Source organism: Citrus sinensis, chromosome 3, assembly GCF_022201045.2.
Source record: "Citrus sinensis cultivar Valencia sweet orange chromosome 3, DVS_A1.0, whole genome shotgun sequence".
NCBI lineage: Eukaryota > Viridiplantae > Streptophyta > Magnoliopsida > Sapindales > Rutaceae > Citrus > Citrus sinensis.
In genome coordinates this window covers 23,572,296-23,594,930 of record NC_068558.1, presented here as the reverse complement: position 1 = coordinate 23,594,930, position 22,635 = coordinate 23,572,296, and the positions used below count along the sequence as shown (strand labels likewise).

The following is a 22,635-nucleotide window of genomic DNA, read 5'->3' as shown; positions in this document are numbered from 1 at the left end:
TAAACTTTATTAAATATTTCAACTTAAGATCATTATATGATAATGAATGTGTAAGTTGTTGTGCCAATACTATTAGTTAAATTAATTAAGAAGTTCTGCTCGTAGTTTATTTCCGGGAGAAAGGACATCCCGGTCTTAAGTAAGCCTCTTTGTGCTTTCACATGACACCTCCCAAAAACACCATCCTAGTCGACCATAGGCTTTGTTGATGTCAAGTTCACACCTGATTTTGTATAAACACTCGTACACTAATAATATTGATTGTAATTAAGCGATGAGGAGTGAATTAATGCTACTAATTATGCGAAACATTCTCCAACATACTCTTCATTATCAATTAGCAATACATTTAGTAACAATTTTATAAATAATAACTTGCAATAACAATTTTATAAATAATTTCATACAAGTTATAGGCCTGAGTTCTAGTATATACCACTTGGGCTCTTTAATCTTGGGGAATTAAGTTATGTGATTGAGTATGGACTTATGGTTAAGAGGGGAATTATCTCCTTCCTTATTGTTAGCTGTAAGGCTAACTTCAGTTACAGATCTTCCCATTGCATCCTAATGCCTCTAAAATAATGCAGCTAATAGTCCTTCAGGCTAGGAGGAGCCTTGGAAGGATTCATTTGTCACAATGTGTTCGAAATTTCACTATACAGATGTTGGCATTTCTATAACAACGTCAAATATTTATATTTGTATGTTAGCATTTTCACTAGACACATCATTGAGTCTTCATTAATATTGTAATATCCATGTAACGTAGATTATGTCAAGTGTTACAAACAGGGCCTGAGAACAATAGTAGATGCAGGCAAATTAGGGTTTTACATATTATATATAAGTAGGGTTCACATAAGTGTGTAGGGAGATATTTTAGAATAAGGGAAATGCACAAGCCAAGTTTATATTATGAAGTTGGCATGAACCATAGATAAGAAAAAGTGCATAATAGATAGTTTATATTATGCACAAGCCAAGTTTATATTAAAACAAAAGGTGCATTTTAATAATAGATAAGAACAAGAAAACGCTACCGTTTTTGGTACTTTTAACATTCTTTTTCTTTTTCTAAGTGTTAAACACTCACACCTTAGAAGTTAGAAATCAAAATCCCTAAACACTGCTTCTCTAGCTCGTTCTTGTCGTCGACGTACCATTCACACATTATCGTCACCATCATGCTTGATTTATTCTTCTTGTTCAACTATCACTCTCCTTCCTATTAAGCCATCAACCTCGTCAATTTTGTTTTGTCCCCCAATACAGTCTGTCTCTTTCACTTCCTTTCAAAATTTCCCATTAAACCCTCATTAACCATTGTCAAGCAAGCACATGATTCATGACGATTGCGCCGATGACAGAATCCCTTTGCCCAACATCACCAATAAGATCTTCTGCAAGGCCATCGAATACTATAACAAGCATGAGAAGGCATTTAAGTTCGACAATCTTGCCACGACTGGCATAGATGATGATCTCAAGAGTTGGGATGTCGATTTCGTCAAAGTCGATTAGGCCACTTGCTTTAGTCTCATCCTTGTTAGTTGGCCTCTTTTTCATTATTGTTAGTCGACTTCTTTTTCTTTTTCCAATTATCAATTGTTTCATTTTAATTTGTGTTTACGGGTCTGTTTTTTTTTCTAGGGTTTTCTTGTTTAATTTTGGGAACTTTTTTACATTGACTGTTTAGTATATGATTTTTTTTAAAGATTGTTAATGGGAAGTTTGTATTCCATGTTGGACTCGAAAGTTAATCTATGGTTAAATATGGATTGTTAAACAGAATTTTGAGTTTCTTTTAATTACAAATCTAGTGAAGTATGGGTTAGGAATGACAAATATTTTGCAATGATTTTGCAATTTAGTAATTACTTTATTTTAAAGCAAATTTGTGTGTTAACTATTCTTTATAATAACTTTGTTTTGTGTGAGCAATGGATCCATAGCCAAAAAAGAATGGCCAAAGTTCATAATTTTCAAGAGGTGGCAAGGCATAATAATACAGATGATTATTGGCAAGGCATAATTATGGGAAGGTTAGTTCATCTAACTCAATGGTTGTTTGATTTACTTGTCATTTTTTCTTGATCTCATGGATTTATTTATTTTGTTTTCTCTTTACTGCATAGCCTAAAGAAGTTCTCTTTTTTTTTTTTAATCTAATATTTATTAGCTCTATCTAAGAATCATTTTGGTTCAATACAGATAATTTTTAGAGATAAAGATCTAGAAGTAAATTTTTTAATTAAGGTGAGAACAAGAGTTAAACACGTTATATAATTCATTTATTTTTTTTCCATTCCCAGTTATTATTAATAGTTTATTGTAGAATGTATAGTTTGGTGAGAAAAATAGAAAATGGTAACATGCTATTAAAAGTGTGTACAATTCTTAACATTTGTGAAATTTCATTGCTAAGTTAAACTTATTTGAAGACAGGAGTTTCTCCTAGCAAGATTTCTTAATCCCCAAGTTCTTTGGTTAATCATTTTCTTTATTGCTTTAACTTTTGTTTTAGAAAACTTGTTTGCTGTGAATGGCCTTGGTCTAGTTGACATATAGAATTAAATCCACAAAGCTTGTGAATCTTATATCTTTCATATATATTTTTTTTAAATTTGCTTGAACTAGAAAGAACTAGATTGTTTTGTGTATGTTTGAGTTTTGTTGATGCTAGTTTTCTAGTAGGTAGCTCATTAATTCTGAAACTAAAATGTTGAAGGCGTTATTAGTAAATATTGTTGAGAATTTAGAATCCTGTGTTGTGTGGTTTTTCATGATATGTACTTTTATGTGTTGGCTTGCGGTAAAATTGCTAATGTTAAAATATAGCGGAGATGGAGTTCTTAAGAAAATGTGTTGAGTACATTTATTGACAATATAGTAACATGTGATGAACTTTTTTCTCCTTTTCTTAAATTAGGCAATTAAATTGTCTATTTTGCTTTCTTTTAGCTTCTGTCTTCTTTTTCTTTGGGGCTACGATAGATATTTTCATTGGATAGTTCAACTTATAAAAAAATAGCTATGCGCAATTATTAGACTATAAACTATTATTAAGGTATGCATGTTTGTTCATAGTTAAACTGATTATTGCTTTAATTCTTTTCTTGAACGGGAATAAGATGCGGAGTTACGAGACTAGTATTCTGAGGCCAACAATTGAGGGCATGTCAAAAGAATGGAGAGGCTGTTTAGGATATTTTGTGAAATTTTGGGTTGTTGTAGCTTGAATACCTCAATGATATGGATTGTATGGTTAAATGGATATCCGGGTTTTATTAGTTGGATTTTTTAATTTTTTGTACCATATTTTGTATTTATTTTAGATTTATAAATTTATTCTAAAAACAAAATTGTAGAATTTGAGAATTCTAATAATAATAATAATTCAACACAAATAATAATAACAATACAATTAAAAAAATAATGCTTTTAAGTAATTTTAAAAGTGAGATAATACCAATTTCCAGCCAAAAAGTTTAAAAATGCCAAAAATTTAAATAATATTAATTTCTCATCAACATATCGTGTGACATATATGTGACTGTGAAAAATCATAATGAATTCTTGACGGAAAATATTCTGTCATGAATTAATTACAGTGACATAAATGACAGACAAGTTGTTTGTCATACATCCCCTTTTATGATAGTTATTTACTGTAATCTATTGCCTATTTTCTTGTAGTGTGGAGCCATCAACTCCTTAATTCCAAGATCAATAGACCACCAATAATGGTTTAATTTAGATAAAAAGCCACCTATCAACACTTGGTGAGTTCATAATAAGTTGGTGGCAATCACTAAGATGGAGTCTCATATTGTGTAAGGTTTCAACAAGTTGTAATCTCTTGAGCCTAGCAAAATTACTTGATATTTGAGCGTGGCTCTATGGATGTAGTGAATAATGTAAAAATCCTTTTGTGTGCTTTACTTTTACACATTTTATTTTTACTCATTATTTTTTTAATTAAATATTAGTTAAACTTGGTACGCCTACTAAAATTGGATATCACAATGCTTCCCTAATTTCATCACTTTAAAAGTTTTTGTCCTACTAGGAATATATCTTTGCATTGGCTTTTGAATTAAGGATGTTCTAATTTCTATGGCCAAGTTTTGCATCTGTTTTTGATTTAGATGTTCCAACTGTAAAAGCCTAGTGTATTAAAAAAGAAAAAACTATGAAAGCCTAAGAATCTAATTATGTCATTTAGAGTATTGATATTTGATTATATCATTTTATCTCAACAAACTCTATTAATGATTCTAATTTTATCCTGTACAAAAATACTAAAAAGTACAGATGATTTTTCTCTTTAGACTTTGTCATTTTGCAAACTTATATCTTTTATAAATTTCATGTGACCAAACAACAAAAAATTTTTGGAGTGTTGTGTAAATTTTATTGGACTCGCAAGTGTACGAATCTATTGTAGAATAGATCAATGGTGACGAGTGTCGATCCCACGAGGAGGTGGATTTTAATTGCGTGTAGAGTTAATTTTCTAAGTGGGTGGTTGGATTTGTGATGAAAGTGATTTAGATTATCCTAAAATTTAAATGAAAATGGTAGGAATTAATTAAAGTGAAACTATTAAAATGAAGTGTTTGAGTCTCTGGATCCGCACTCAACATGCACCATGGGTTAATATTCCTTATTAATGCCAATTAAATCATGAGGGGGGTTTCCACTCGTCATGAACCACATTTTAATCAATATGGTGCTAAGGGCTTATTGTGCCAAATAGCAATAACCTTGCACTAGGGAGACGGTTACCCAGTGCGATATCTAGGCAAGATTAATTACTATCTGTCAACGAAAAGTCAAAACATCAACATAAATCAGAGGGGAAGAGAAAGTAAAATTACCAAATTAAGCCCATGGAACATGTTGAGACTTCACCTTCAACCTAAGCTTGAAAGAAAATTAGCTACTCATAATTGAACTAGGGGTAAAATGGAAATTTATTAAATACGTAGAAAATACAAGATGGAGACAGAATTACAGAAAATGGAGCTCAAAAATGAATTTAGGGGTGTCAAATTAGGGGGGAGCCCCTATTTATAGATACAATGAGTAAATCATGGCCATCGGATTAAAACAATTTAGACGTTCAAGATTGCGCCATGTGGCAAGTTCTAATTGGATAGAACACATTATCATGGTTGTCATTCCGTGTATATACATGTACCGTACACACATTTTTTCAGTCCACTAACATACTACCACGTCAGCGTACATGTGAATAGTGTACATGTGAACAGTGATGTACATGTGAATAGTGCCGTACATATGAATAGTGTCGTTTATCCTTTTATGCTACTCCTAAGGTTTTCAATTGTCCTGAGTTTAGAATTATGGTTCGTTTTTTCATTTGATCTCTCGTTCATTGTGAAATGACCATGATACCCCCTAAAATAAATAAAATGCTTAATTATAATAAAAACACACATAGTTAAATCACAAGGGACTTAAATACATAAAAGTAGGGATGTTAGTGAGACTTGGAGTGTAAAATAACGATTTTCTCCTTTATAAATATACGCTTTCTAGCACTCAACATGGAGATTGAGCAATTAGCAAATACAAAAGAATAAAATTACTAAAAGTGAGCAATTATGCTTTTTCAACAAGTGATTTTTGCTTTCTCAGATTGCTGAAACAACTAACATGAAACAAAGGATTTTTTTCTTTTTTGTCTAGGCATTTTTATTGCAACTGACATAATGTTAGGGCTTTTATTATTACATCAGTGCATCAATAATATTGTAATTTATTTACTCCTTGCATTAGGGATTGGTCTAGTCTTAGGTACTTACTAGATTACTACGTATATTGTTAGGTATATATAAAGTATATTTAATAAGGAAAAAAAACTATGTTGGGTAATTGAAACTTTAAACTGAACGTGGGTCTCAAAGTTTCACTGTGGGGTTGGCATCATCACTATTGATTGTTCGCATAATGTCATGGGTTTAGGTGCTGTGATGTGTGATTGTCATGGGTATGTTAGGGTTGCTACTATTTTTCGTAGTTAGTATTTTCTATGTTATTGCCAATATTTTACAACTGATGAAACGACGATATGCTTTTCAAATTCATCGTATTTCATGTAATTTTAAATAGCTCAAGCCATGTACTATCCAAGTTAGCTCTTTTAAATTCTGTTATTTGGCTGGATGACTTTTTACAACGATTATGCGCACTTTAATTATAATGAAGTTATTGACTGTTAAAAAAAAAGCGCACACACAAGTTCTAAATCTTAATTTGAAGTATTTGTTTTTCTTTTTTTCTTTTTTAACATCATTATTAGGGTTAAAAGAAAAATTATTCGACCGGATTTATTCAATAGTGTATAAGTAATTTTTCTTTTTTAGTAATCCGACATAGTAATGAAATTACCCATGTTTCATATACAAATATTTCTCAACCCTAGTAATTAATTAGTTAAATATTTCTTGACCATAGTAAGTAAATATTACGGTTTATTATTACAAACCAGAGTATTAGTATCTATCTATGATTTAACAGTAGGTTAATATAGATATCGTGAATTTAGTGATCTTCATTCTTCATACTGCCTTTCAGGACATGGAGGTACATCGTATTGATGTAAGTGGAACTTGTGGGATATAATAAAGTTCTTAGAAGAGGCAGAGAAAAACGGAACTTAAAGTCATCATCATAAGTCTCACTACCTATCAGCCTATAAATCCCTAATTATTTGACATACCATCATCAATTTAATATAACACATAAACCCCTAATTCTTTCACATATCATTTTCAATAGTCACCACAAAAACACAAGAATCATCCTTACCTTGTCTTTAACTCAAAAATGAAAGAGAACAGCTCAAGATGACACCAACCGGTTGATGGATTCGACTTGTTGTTCGCTGTGTGGGACACGATAGCTTCGATTTTATGTGATTAGTAACAATCCAAGAGACAAATCAGTATCTCAGAGAGAGATAGCAAGAGATGTGAAAGAGATGTTTGGGATTTGAAGCAGGGAAAATGTAATGGATTTCAGCAACTGTTTAACAAGTAATTCGTTACTTTATATTTTTAATTTAATCTCAACCATTGGACTCATTTCACTTGAATCCAACGGCTACAAATAAAAATTGGCACAATGCTAGGCATTAAGGCCCGACACTAAAACTTTAGCCTAAAGTTATTAGTTGTTTAAGGGGGGGGAAAAAGGCACACGCATAAAGTTTTATATCTTAATTAGAGGTATTTATTTATTTTTAACATGGTTACTAGGATTAAAAGAAAAATTATTCTACTGGATTTATTTATATTCAATAGTATAAAAGTAATTTTTCTTTTTAGTAATCCAACATTGTAATGAAATTACCCATTGTTTCATATACAAATGGTTCTCAACCATAGCAATTAATTACTTAAGTAAATATTATGATATATTATTGCAAACCACCGTATCATTATCTATCTATGATTTAACAATAGGTTAATATCGATATTGTGGATTTAGTGATCTCCATTCTTCATACTATTGGACACCACAATTAAGTTCGTTTTGGTGGTGGTGGATTGCAAATAATGTCACATTGGCAGATGTGCTGGTTGCCAGTTGTTGGTTTGCATAGACAATTATCTAGGCTCTCTGTTTCTTCATATTTATTGAAGAAGGCTTTAAGGCATACGAATTCTGCTTCCTTAGGATCCTTGGGACAAACGCCAGGAATTGTCATGTGTTTAGTACAAAATTTTAGTTGTCCTTTTCTTGCAAAGAAACATAAAAATCGTTAAAATGTGAGTATTCTCATATTAAAACATAGAAAAAGAGTGAAGAAAAGATTGAGAACAATGAAATTCTTCATGATTTTAATTACTCTTTTTCTCTTCTCTCTTGTTGAAAAAATGTTTAATGTATATATTCCTTCGATTATGTCTTGTATATAATGGAAAAACAAACTAAGTTAAGGACAAATTTTATAACTTCCCTAATTAAAAGACATTGTTTGGGAAAAGAAGAAAACCAACTTTCATACAAGTGCCGCTAAAAATAGTTGGTAACAATAGATAGTTAGAAGTTAGAACCATCATTGCTCTGTAAAAGTATTTTTTTTTTTTTGAAAAAATGGAGAACGATCTTAAAATCATTTGCTCCACAATACCTTTTCCCTTAATTTCAATTCTTAAACTTATAAATTTGTTTTATTTGTCAGAAACTCCGATTTGTTTTATTAGACTATTTTTCGTAATTATATGCCTTTAATTGTCCAACTATTCCTATTCAAAAAGAAATAATAATAAAAACTTCGCTAACTTTATTCTTATTACCTTACAGCCGGCTAATCATTTTAACATTTTATAAAATATATTAATTTTTTTACATTTAAAAGGTAAGGGTTGGGCAATCATAAACTTTATTAATTAATCATTATTGATTGAATATTTCTATTGGAATAAGGAAAAATGTTGATTGGGCCTATATTTTTGGCTTAATTACTATTTCCTTCTCTCTCTTTCTAATAAACGCCTTGACAACTTTACCGCGGCTACTTCATTCAAAGTTTTTTCCCCCTGTAATTTTATCTTGTTTATTTTCCTACTCATTTACTCTACACAATTAAAATTTTATTTAATTATTAAATTGATCGTGCTGATTTTAATTAGAATTAATAGTCATCTCAGGTTAACTAGGATTTTGATTGTTTGATGCAATTATTAAATAGACCGTCTTTGAGTAGGCCTAAATTTTATACGGCATAAACACAATCCATTAACCCATTTTGCCACATCTATATAAACTATTAATAGGCTATGTATTCCATGAACAATATGCACTATTGCCCGTGTATAAAAGGAAAATACATTAGCTTGATGAAATGTTCAGTTAGGAAATTACCATTAAGTTTCTTAAACATTGGGTCAAGGTTTTGTTGAACTTAAAATTTGTTTAAAACTATCTTGGATAATTGGAAAAACTTTATGGCTAATTTGTTCAATTTTCAAGTCATAGGAACTAATTTCAAATTTGAGAATTTTAACCTTATTTATAGCCTCTTTTACCGTTTTTTAAGTTCATCAATGATTTATTTAAGTCTAGTATTGATAAGTTACCAATGAAAACTACACAAACAACATCCTCACTTGAAGTAAATTGTAATACTGTAACACTCCACTATAATATTTATTTAAAAATGTTTAAAACATGGTTACTTTTAATACGAATTTTAAAAGTTTAACATAACAAACAAAACTTTCTTTCATAAAGTAAAAGTCATATAGAGATTTCATAGTTTATTTCAAAACTTGATTATTACATAAAGCTAAGATATTTATTTTTGATTAAAACAAAGCTGAGCCCATCATAAAATCCCGAAGTCTGTTATGCCCATATGCACTTCGTCTTAGGTAGGACTTGGCGCCCGCTTGTCCTACTTATCGTTACCTGCAATGTAAGGACTTTGTGAGCTAATGCTCAGTAAGATAACACTTGGATGCATGTATAACTTATTATGCATATGAATGATCATATTAAGCTTTTTTTTTTAAAACTTAGAAAATAAATAACAACTTCGTTAGGGCCCTAGGTATGTTGCACTACAAGGTTGGAACTTTTACTCTTTAAACAATATGCCCTTGGGTCTCATTAGTTGATCTTTTGGGCGTTACGTATCACCATTCCCAAAAGATTTCTTTTTACTTAGCTTTGAGGGCTTGCATTCCTTAAAAACTTGTCACCTGGTAGTACAACCACTTATTTTTCATAAATTCATTTTCTGAAAACATATTCTTCATAATGTAATCTATGATATGCATGTATCCAATGCAACTTATATCATAACATTTGAATTTCCTAGATGCATAACAGAATCAACACACAACACAATTCAATATTCTTTAATACAGGCGGCATAGCCGACTATAGCATAATTAAGTTTACATATCACAGATTAGGCAACTGAGCCAACCATAACATAACTAAGTATCAGAGATTAGGCGGCAAAGCCGACCATAACATAATCAAGTATCATAGTTTAGGTGGCAGAGCCGACCATAACGTAACTAAGTATCATAGATTAGGCGGTAGAGGCGACCATAACGATTAAGTATAATAGATTAGGCGGCATAGCCGACCATATAACAATTTAGATTATAACTAATCACATCATAATAGTCATCACAACATAAAGGAATGGTCAAAACTGAAGTTAAGTATAAAAAAAATTTTGTCCCTACATTACAGTTGAAGTGTTACTTATCTCTTCACCTTGACTTCTCTAGACCTTTCTAAATTAAGGATTTCTCTACTCTTGATATTATGACTTAGAATAAAAGATAATGAAATTTATAGGTTGGATTGAAAATGAAAGGGGGTAGGGCGTATTTATAGGATTTCTTAGGGCGTATTTATAGGATTTCTAGGTTTGATCAATGGTTGAGGTTAGCCTTCATAAATAACTTACTAAATTCTAGAATTCTTAACTTTCTCTACATATTTCTCTTACATCATCACTTATGTCATTGCTTATGTCATCATTACTTAGAATTAAATATTTTATTTATTATTATTTTAATGCTTAAGGGAGTTTGTTAGCTTAAAATAAATTCTATTATATTTAAGTGTGAAAATTGTACCTCACAAATACCCTAAATCCAACACGTGTGGAACATGTGGTAAAGGAGGTTACTTATAAATCATAATCCACTAGCCTAATACTAAGCATTTTCCTTTTTCCAAAGCCATAAATATAACAAAGTCTCAAAACTCTCCAATTGCAAGTTTGGAAGATAAACAAACTTAAAGGAAACAGAAGTTCATTCTCCTCTTATTCTGCTAACAAAAATAAATAAATTTCTAGGTCCAAAGATAAGCGCACCTCTCAACAAAATTACCAATCTCCAAAAAGTAATGACGAGGAGTGCACTGTCAATTCGGTAAGTAAAAACATTGCCACTCACTACAGTTATCAGGTTCAAAAAATATTACAAGCCCTTTTCTTATTAAAACATATATTAAAAATCATAAATTTAAAAAAAATGCATTTTATAATAGAAAGATATAAATTCATAATTGATTTAGAATATCAAAAGCATAATTAATCATGAAAACAAATTGTATATCATATATACACAATAAAAAAAAAGGTTAGCTCATGTCACATAGTGTCACCTATACTTTCAATGACCCTGCTAGAAACAGAATCAGAATTAGAACCAGAATATTGTGTGCACAATCAAAATAGAAATCCAATGGTTGTGCTAAACATCTATATATATGTATATCGTAAAATACGATCAAGATTAGAATAGCTATAGAAAATAGCTGTAGAGAATGAGCTAAAGCATTTAAATTCATCTTTCATATATATAAAAACCCAGACGTCACACTTTGTACTATGTGTGATACTTCGTGACTTTAATGTATGTTATTAAAGAAGCTCACAATCCTCCTCATCATTGTCTCACAACAACCACATCCTCCTCATCCCACTTTATAAGCTCCTCCTTACCCCACTACAGAAGCTCATGGGGATATGATATAGAAGCTATTGAGTGAAGTTCGAATTCAAGCAGTAGAACCAACTTCGGTCATAGCTTGCAGTATTTCAAGGTCATATCATTACTAAGTAGTAGCGCCTCTTCGATCAAGAACAATAGCTTCTTGACCGCCAGCATCAACATTTTGCTGCTCTCGGAATTCTACCACCATCCTTATCATTCCAGCCTCTTAATTAGTGACTTTTATCTTTCGTTTTATTTTTACTTGGTCTCCTGTTTTTATGCACCAACATTATCATATGCATTTGATACTTTTGTTCTGACTTTGATTGGATAATAAATGGTTTGTTGTTTTCTTTCAGAATCAATTTTTTCGTTTTATCCTTTGTATGATAGGTTTTCAATTTAATCATTAACGGTTATCCATTTGTTTCCATATTCTTATACAATCCCAAAAACAACATTCAGCCTAAGAGCTTAACAAGTTTCAAGACTCCAACATTCTTAGTCAAAACTTATATGGCTTGTTATCATCAAAATCAATATTAAAAGACCATTTATGTCAACAATCTCCCCATTTTTTATGATGATAAACCTTACATGTATTCAAGGTATGGAGAAATAAAAACAATGCTAGCTCCCCCTAAATATAAGCTCCCCTTAAATATTTTACAAGTTTGAAAAGAGCCATTATTTCAGGTTAAGCCAATTTATAAACAATTTAAAAAATTCTAAAACATTTTGTGTGTATATTTGTAAGTGTGTATAACAAAACAACTTTTCTTAAGATTCTAGAAATCTGATTTCAAATACATGTAATATTCCCCCCCCCCTTCATCATAAAAAAAAAGTGTTAGGAATAAAAAAATAAATGAAAGAAATAACTTATCTCTGTTTTTTAAAAAATTTGGCAGAAAATCCCTTAACAACAAGCATTACCTCAAATACAAGTTTAGGAAAAACACTCCCAAATTAGCATTGAAACCATCTCCATACACTTATTATTTTAGAACACTTCAATCATCAAACCAATAATATCAAATCATCATCACAAAGCTATGACCTCATATCAACCATCAAACCATCAATAATACAAGCATATAATCATCAAGAGAAAATCAACTAGATGCAATATTAAAGAAAATGTAACAAAATAAAATGTAATATTAATGTTTGTACGAAATAGAAGTGCAGAAACTGAAAATAAAATAAAAAACTGCTACGGGGGATGATATATTTTCCATATATCAGTTCAATTACTTATGCTCTTTTTCTTTTTGAGTAGTTTTTTGAACAAAAACACTAATATGTTGGTTAGCTAATTGTTATAGCCGCAGCGGGAGAACCAAGATCTAGTTAATTAAGAACGTTTATATATTTCTTAAGTGAGGTGTATCATCATGATAATGCCATTATAACTCTCTCTATTTCTAGAAGTAAATTTTTTAATTAAGGTGAGAACATGAGTTAAACATGGTATTGAAAGACTGAAGTTTTATATGATTCATTTATTTTTTTTCCATCCCAGTTATTTTTAATAGTTTATTGTAGTATGTATAGTTTGGTGAGAAAATTAGAAAATGGTAACATGCCGTTGAAAGTGTGTACAATTATTAACATTGTGAAATTTCATTCCTAAGTAAACTTTTTTGAAGACAGGAGTTTCTCCTGGCAAGATTTTAAAATGCAAGTTATGCAACCCAAGAGGGGGGTGAATTGAGATTTTAAAACTTAAGCTAAGCAAACCACAAAACAATTCAATCTAATGCTTTAATGGAATAAAAAACAATAAATTCAATAAATCACAATAATAAAAGAGTAAGGAAAGAGAAAACAAACACAAGGATTTTTACATGGTTCGGCAATGCCCGCCTACGTCCACGCCTCCAAGCGCACTGGGCTTGAGGATTTCACTATCCAAGCCTCCCAAGGCTTCAAATGCGTACAATTGACTTCCAAGGTGTCAATGGACCTTTACAACAAGAGATATTATTCACAATCTCTTAACCCAAGTGTATCCCAACACTTACAACCTCTCAATTTGATTTTATAAAAAGGATTACAAAAATTTCTCTTACACAATGTATTTGAATACAAATGAAAGCCCAATATGTGTGAATAAATGAAATGAATAAACAAAGTTTATGCTTTAGACTTGTAGAGAAATGCTAAATAATAACAATGGTCGCATCATTTTAAATGAATTTGACTTGAGCCAATTTATAGTTAAAGAATAAAACTAGCCGTTATTGACTTTCTGGTGATAACCGGCTTGCCGCTTTGTAAATCTGGTTTCCCACTTTATGTTACTGTTATGTTAAAAAATTTGAATTTTTACACATCTGGTTTGCCGCTTTCTGAATCTGATTAGCCGTTGTGCTACAGTTAAACAACTCCCACTGCATAAATGCATATGAATATTTTTCATAACAAACATTTCTCCCCCTTATATATTATATCTCCCCCTTCATCATCAAAAAGAATAAATTGCTCCCCCTATCAATCATCAACATCTCAAGACAAGTACATTAGTTCCACATTATCCAAAACGTAAGTGAAATACATAACAAACAACCATAGCAAATCCACTTAATCCTAAATCATAACAAACATCCATATAATCTAAATGGAAAATCAAAGAAAATAAAGCAGTAAATGTTGGTGCATCCAAATACAAGCATTAGAGACTACTGAGGTGGTGAGGATGGTGGTGATGGAGGTGGAAACAAATATGGAATGCCAAAGTGCTTAAAGAGGAGGCGTTGTCCATGAATGAGTTGCTGATGCTGCTGTGAGAGGCGTTGGTGCTCCTCAAGAATGTGCTGCTGAAAATCGGTCTCCTGCACAGAAAGTTTCCTCACCTCATCCATAAGTTGCTAAAAAGAAATCTCGCCAGAGGCAGAAGGCTCTAGAGGTGGTAAAGCAGATGCAGAAGCATCAAGGGCAAAGGCAGACAATGGAGGAACTCAACGTCTACGCTAGCCCCAAAATGGAAGCAAAAAATTAGGAAGTTGATCAGCATGGATCATATCATTGAGTAACCGATCATCACTCAGAGCAAGAAAGGTGTACTTATTGTCAGTGAATTTTACCCAAGCTCCATTACGCCACTCAAATCCTAAGGCACATACAGCTTTATCCCCGCTACTCTTAGAAGGTTTACAAGATGGTTCATTAGTAGGCACCCTAAAACGCGTAAGAATCCGGGTGATAAAATGACCATATGGAAGAGAACGGGTAATCAATTTAGGTATAGAAAGCATGGTTCGGATAATGGTGTACCTCAAGTTAATGGGACGATGTCTAAGGATTGAATCAATCAAAGCAACATCCATGTGGAAAACCTCATCCAAATGCCCTGACCTAGGAAGCACAATGATCTGAATAAAACAAAGTAAGATACGAGTTTGGAGACATAGACATTGAGTGCGGAAATGGATGTTACGAATTTCATCAGAAAAATCAATACGCCGACATATATTTCTAACGGCGTCAACATGAACATAATGACCAATATCAGCAGATTTTCTAGTAGAAAATATTTCTGGGCCAAAATCGGAGGTTCCTAGGATAGAATTTAATTCTGAAACATCAAAATCAATCAAAACTCCTCCAACATTGGTGATTACTCGATTATTTTTCTTCTCAGAAATATCCATATTCGAGTAAAATACTTTCACCAAGTCAGGATACACATTCTCCTCAATCACAATAGCATAAATTCAACCAACTTCTTCCAACAATTAAAACAAATTTCTATTATTAATATTGAGACTATGAAGCCAATCTAGTAAAATAAAAAATATAGAGAGTACTTCACGGGTCATGAAATGTTGGTGAAATCGCTTGACTAAATGCTTGTTCAGAAAGTGCTTGGATTCAAAGTTGGACTGATTGGAAGTGTCCCCTGCCTGCTGTGGCTGTTTGGCTTGTTGAACATGTTCTTTCCCTTTTCCTTTAACTGGCTTTGAACTAGACATGATAATGTTGAGTGGTTTGAAGATAAATGAAACAATAAAAAGGAAGATAATGAGGTTTAAAATGGATATTGAAGTTCAAATTGGTTGGAAATTAGTTTAAGAAGAAGTAATTTAGAGAGATTTGAGTGATGAAAACAAATTTGAAAGATGATTTTGAACACAAGGAGTGATGGGAAATGATTTTTGTGAAACAATTTGGTGTAAACATGGATGAAATGGATGAGTTTTAGAGTGAGAATGAGAGGGGAAGGAAACAATTTTAGAGAGAGAGAGAATCGGTTAACCGAATGGAGAGAAAAAGATGAACAGATCTTAAAAACCCTGAATTTGGTTTACCAGATTGCACTAACTAGCTAACCGGTTTGTGTCCAGAAAGTGAGAAGTTGAAAACGGTTTACTAGTTTCCTTAACCGGCTGATCGATTATTTCCAGTGAGTGCCAAAAGAAAATTCGGCTTACCAGTTTGCAATATCCAACTGACCGATTATGATCCAGTGAATGCCAACACACATCCGGCTTACCATTTCAAAGGAACTGACTGACCGGTTATGGTCCAGAGAGGAAAGATTAAGAAACGGTTTACCGATTTTCCTAATTGGCTATCCGGATTGTGGGCCGAGAGTAACCTTTAAGAAAATGACCTACCAGTTTTCTATATCCGGTTATCCGAATTTGGTCCAGTGAGTAACAATAAGAAAAAAACGACTATCCGGTTGATTACAAGTGGTATGCTGGTTTATCCTTAAAAATCATTTTTCCTCTTATTGAATATTGGTTAACCCTTAGACTTGTATTGTACACACCAATTTATTTTTGCCTTAAAACTTGATTGATTTTAAACCATTTTGTGACTTAAAACCTTTCAATAAGCCTTTTAATGCATGAAACATAAATGCATATATGATCCAACATATGAAATTACTCATATCAAACAATGATGCCAAAAAAAAATTATAAATTAAGATGCAACATTCATCATTCCAAGCTCATGTTTAATCTTTATAAATTTCTCTTCACTAAGGGGTTTTGTAAAGATATCTGCAAGTTGATTTTCAGTAGAAACAAATTTAATCACAATATCTCCTTTTTTTAACATGATCTCTTAGAAAATGATGTTTAATCTCTATATGCTTAGTCCTAGAATGCTGAATGAGATTCTTTGTTAGATTAATAGCACTAATATTGTCACACAAGATGGGTATTTGATCAAGATTAATACCATAGTCTCTAAGGGTTTGTTTCATCCAAACGGCTTGTGCACAACAACTACATGTGGTAATATATTCTACCTCGGTGGTTGAAAGTGCAACTAAATTTTGTTTCTTACTAAACCAAGAGACAAGTGAATGACCTAGGAAGTGACATGTTCCACTAGTACTTTTTCTATCAACCTTATATCCGGCAAAATTGGCATATGAATAACAAGTTAAGTCAATATGAGTTCCCCTAAGATACTAAAGGCCAAGATTGATGGTGCCGATCAAATATCGAAAGATTCATTTAAAGGCAAGCAAGTGTGACTCTTTAGGATAAGATTGAAATCTAGCACACAAGCATATGCTAAACATAATATTAGGCCTACTAGCAGTCAAGTACAGTAAGGATCCAATCATACCTCGATATGTCTTGACGTCAACCTCCTTACCCTTCTCATCTTTGTCCAGCTTGATGGTAGTACTCATTGGAGTGCTTTTTGCAGTTCCATTACCGTAGCCAAATCTTTTGAGTAGATCTTTCACATACTTGGCTTGAGTTATGAAAATTCCATCCTCGTCTTGTTTCATTTGCAGTCCAAGGAAGTACTTCAACTCTCCCATCATACTCATCTCAAATTTTTTACTCATATAAGATGAAAACTCTTTACACAACAATTCATTAGTAGAACCAAAGATAATGTCATCAACATAAATCTGAACTATAAGTATAACTTGGTTCTTATGCTTAACAAAGAACGTAGTATCTGGTTTTCCCATTGAGAAACCATTATCCAATAAGAAATTCTTAAGCCTATCATACCATGCTCAAGGTGCTTGCTTTAATCTATACAATGCTTTTGACAACTTATGAACATAATTTGGAAATTGTTCATTTTCAAAACCAATGGGTTGTTTTACATAAACTTCCTCTATAATATAACAATTTAAGAAAACACTCTTGACATCCACTTGAAATAAAATAAAATATTTGTGACATGCAAATGCTAAGAGCATCCTAATAGATTCTAGTCTAGCTACAGGTGCAAATGTTTTATCAAAATCATTTCCCTCTTCTTATTTGTAATCTTGAGCCACTAATCTAGCTTTATTTCTTACAACCACATTGGATTCATCCATTTTATTTCTAAATACTCATTTAGTGCCTATAATGGATTGATGTTCCAATTTAGGAACTAATTCCTACACATTGTTTCTCTTAAATTGATTTAACTCATCTTGCATTGTCATAATCCAAGATTCATCATTTTCTGCATCCTCAAAGGATTTTGGTTCAAGTTGAGAAATAAATGCAGCATGCTCACAAGTATTTCTAAATGATGATCTAGTGGTAACACCTCTTGAAGGATCGCCTAAAATTAAATCTTTAGTATAAGAAGAAACATATCTCTACTCCTTGGAGAGTGATTGAGAAGTATTTTCATTTTGCTCTTTATTTCCTGATGTTGCATTCTTTTAGTTATCCTTTGATGACTCTTCTTGTAGTTCTTCATTTACATCATTATTAATAATAACTTTTATCGCAGAGGAGGGGTTAGATTCATCAAACGTAACATGCATAGATTTTTCCACAACTAGAGTTTTTTTGTTATAAACTATATAAGCTTTACTTGAGTTTGAATATCCAAGAAATATGCCATCATCAGATTTTGGATCAAATTTGCTAAGATTATCTTTTGGGTTCAAAATAAAACATTTGCATCCAAAAAATTTAAAATAACCAATGTTAGGTTTTCTATCTTTCCAAAGCTCATAGGGAGTTTTATTGAGATGTGGTCTAATCAACACCCGATTTAAAACATAACAAGCGGTGTTGACGGCTTCAGCCAAAAAATATTTTGGTAAAGCATTCTCATTCAACATGGTGCTATCCATTTCTTGAATAGACATATTCTTTCTCTTAACAACTCCATTTGTTGTGGAGTCCTGGGTGATGAATATTGATGCTCAATGCCAAAATCATTACAAAAATTCTCAAATGCATTATTTTTAAATTCTCCACCATGATCACTCCTAATGCATGTAATACTATACCCTTTTTCATTTTGAATTTTCTTACAAAATACTTTTAAAACATCAAGAGCTTCATTTTTATTAGCTAAGAATAATACCCACGTGTATCTTAAAAAATATCAACAATTACAAAAGCATAATACTTGGCACTTAGGGTAGCATATCTTGAAGGTCCAAATAAGTCTATATGAAGTAGTTGAAGAGGTTTTGAAGTAGAAATATGATTTTTACTTTTAAATGAGGTTTTGATTTGTTTACCAAATTGGCATGCTTCACAAATTATATCTTTTTGAAAATTGATTTTTGGAAGACCTTTAACTGAATCATTTTTTTGAAATCTTAGAAATTAAATCCATGTTTGCATGTCCTAGTCTTCTATGCCATAGCCAACCATCATCATGCAATGCTGAAAAACATTTATCATGAGTAGATGCACATTTTATGTCAATGGTATAAACATTACCACATGTATTTCCAACAAATAAAATCTTGCCATCACATGCATTCTCAATACACTACTAGAAAAATGGTCTTTACTGACTTTAGAATAGTGTCAGAAATTACTTTTACTGACACTTATTAATTGTGTCAGTAATCTGGGAGTCAGAAAAATAGTGACACTTGTAAGTGGTGTTAGTGATTACTATTACTATAGTATCACTAAAATAATAACACCATGGTATCAAAATATTACAATACTATATTAGTATTTGTGATTACTGTTACTATAGTATCACTACTTTATTTATTATTTAAAAAAATAATTATATAAAATGACATGTTGCCCATTGATTTGTTGATAGAATTAAAAGGATGTGACAAATAAGAACAAAAATCAATTTATATATCAAAACCTTTCATAACATTTAAATATTATCAATATATATTACACAATCCAAATACTTCAATACACAAAGACGTCTGATTACAAGACATCTTATTCTTATAATTGAATAATCTTAACTGCTATTATCCAATCGAATTCCTTCTACTCGTAGCTGAATTTAAGGGCTAAATTTACCTAATCTAAAAGCTAAATTTAGAAGGATTATTATTTGTCACTCCATGAACATAAGTAATGCAATCATGCATTATCACAAACAGCTTCTTCATTCACGGACAGCTTCTTCATTCGATGAATTTGATGGGTTAGGGATATAAGTTGAAGAAGAAACACTTTAAACATATTAATCATATCTGCAAACAAATAAAAGAAAAAGGAAAAGAAATTGGTTGCCAAATTCCAACAGTTGCAAAATAAATTAACAAGCAATACAGAGACAAAATTTAATAAAAATAAACATATTTTGCTCGAAAACAAAAAAAATTCATAAGCTATTAGTAGATCAACTCAATTATCTTAAAGGAAAATTAGAGAATAAGAATGTTCTAACTCATTTGATTAGAAATAAGGTATAATATATTTAACTATAGATATAAATTAAAAAAAAAAGGTGATGATGAATTCATTCTCTTATATATATATAAATAAGAGAGAGTGAGATAGCAAATTATAGCATTCAAGTTTTCAGTATAACATCTAGTTTCAAGAAAGTGTGTTTATTTCTCATTATATAAAAAACAATGATTTTCCAGCTAAAAAAAATTCATAATAAAATTTAATATCTAATACAACATAATGCAATTAGTGTCAACTCATTCCAAATTACTCGACTAGAATAATAAAACATTTCAGCCATTGTATTGATGGAACTACTAATCTAGAATATTCACAATAAATATAGAGTTTAAGGCAATTAAGAGATGTACCTCTTAAAGCTATGCATATTCTCTATCTTTCTAAGGCAATCTTTAATTCATATAGTTCCACCCCCTTTGAATTCACAAACCAAGACTTTACAAACAAAAGTAGAGGGCACGATAATTTTTTTTTCCCTTCTTTTTAAGTATTGATGTTGATAAATGGCTGGTTGAATTTGATCAAACGAGCAAGTACTTCTCTGATCTTTGAAAAAAAAAAAAGCTTTTGATCCAGCAAACACCATAGTCCATAATCACCAAAAAAAAAAAATGTAGAGTTTGATATTATTAGCCTCAATCTCTTTAATTATTTTACTGTTTAAGTACATTCAAAAGTAGAGGCCTAATTTGAATTTCTTTTACTGAACAGATAACCCCATAATTAATCACATGATGTTCCTAATCAGTTTATGAACACAACTATTAATGTAATTTACTATAAATTCGTTTGCATATTCAATTGTCCATATATGTAAGTATGTTAATGATATTTGTTAACAAGACAAGATTATTAAATAACCAAAGCGAATGACAATATATTATTATTTATTTCTATTTTTCCTTCATATATATTAATAAAATATGTCATTAAGAAAAGAAAATAAACTATCAATAAAATTCCAGCACTTGCTTAACAACGAAACTCGTAACATAAACAATCATGCAGGTAATAAGAACTGACCTTATAAAAAAGTTTGCAGCTTGTTGAGTCACCCGAATGGCGTCCTCTGTGTGTGGAATTGCTTTTGGTCCCCATTCAAAAGCATTTTTCTGCAGCATATTTGGTCACACACATCTAGAGTTTAGCACACAAATGTCGCTCAAAAGGTTTGATTAATCAGATCAGTCTGCCATATTAAGCTTATCAATTTTGTAAATGGGATGCAACTAAAATCACTGTTAAGAGCATTGAAGTTAATACCTCTGGATGCCATCGGAAGGCGGTCACAGGATAGTTATAAGCTTGCACTGTCGAGACATAGACCTGATAATGATTAATAACAGAAGTTAGAATTGATAACACTGGATAAATTGCCATTAAAATATCAAGCATTCAGGCATATATCCTGAGTCTGTGTTTATATATAAAATAAATTCAACAAAGAAATATTTACTTTTGCACCTTATTATATTCATCTACGCTTGTTGTCAAGATCTTAAAAAACTTAGCTAGCTCCTGGTTTGCTTGTATTCTTTCAGGTGAAATGCCATACTGTTGTAATGGTACAACACATAAAATTTCAGATCAACCAAATTATTTACTCAATCATCCATAATAATTTAATAAATCTAAACATTTTTAGAGTCCATTGTCTCCCAAAATTGAAGTGCACTGATCTAAGGAATTAATTGTACAAGAAGTCCATATAAATGGAATTCTTCCATGAATCAAAGAGGCTCACGACAAAGCAAGATTTCCAAAAAAGCTCGCTTATTAGACCCAACACTTTCATTGAGCTAGATATTCATGAGTGACTAGCATTATTACAGAAGATGAAAGAAATTAAAACAGAGAATTGAATCTAACAATAAAAAGATGGTTGTTTTAGAACATAAAGCTTAACACATTTTTAAGAAATTGAATCTTGGTACACAAATGCAAAGCAAGTTAACCGTACGTGAAGCACAATTTTCTTACATGGTGGTTTTGCATAACCAGTCAATCCGTACTTAACTTCTTAAGGAGCTCCGGGGAAATCTGTAAAATGCGCACGAGTATCACGTTGCGAAATCATGTCATTCTGGAAGCTTAATACCAAGAAGAAAATAAAACAATCTGGATTAAGCTGCAAAAAATGTTAAAGACGGCATGGAATCTTTTTCTTACTCATGACAAGACTGTCCAGAAACATTTGGATCTTGTGTACAGCTTCATTATCAATATTGAGTCAAAGTGTTTGAAAATCAAAAAATGGTAAGCATGCTGAGAAAGTTAGATGTGAAGAGGCTCCTAGCATCATTAATTGTAACAACATAAAAATCAATTAAAGAGCAATGAAAACTATGTACCTTTGGAACAATGTTCCTTCAATATTAATGTTTTTGACGAATTGGAGGGTAGATGCCTGATTTGCTCCATCAAATGTTTCTGTCCTATTGTTGAGGAAGAGAAAAAAGTAAAAATAAAAATAATGAACAACAAAAGCAATCAGTAATGCCGGAAAG

General features: G+C 31.5%; 2 long non-coding RNA genes across 4 annotated transcripts in view; one reads left to right on the top strand and one right to left on the bottom strand.

The window, feature by feature from the left end:
• The first annotated feature begins 1,112 nt into the window (after positions 1 to 1,112).
• LOC112496231 (uncharacterized) overlaps positions 1,113 to 22,635 on the top strand; it is a 54,147-nt gene continuing 32,624 nt past the window's right edge. Inside the window, exons 1-3 of one of the 3 annotated variants that reach the window (XR_008052776.1) lie at positions 1,113 to 2,045; positions 2,215 to 2,259; positions 3,135 to 3,319. This is a non-coding gene — a long non-coding RNA (uncharacterized LOC112496231). Of the gene's footprint in view, positions 2,046 to 2,214; positions 2,260 to 3,134; positions 3,320 to 22,635 lie in introns of those variants that run through there. The other 2 variants (XR_008052778.1, XR_008052777.1) reach the window with 2 other exon arrangements.
• On the bottom strand, positions 19,363 to 22,559 carry LOC127900904 (uncharacterized). Its single transcript, XR_008052775.1, has 5 exons — positions 22,480 to 22,559; positions 22,109 to 22,168; positions 21,392 to 21,454; positions 21,152 to 21,240; positions 19,363 to 19,905 (listed from the first exon to the last, which is right to left on the bottom strand). It is a non-coding gene; the product is annotated as an uncharacterized LOC127900904 (long non-coding RNA).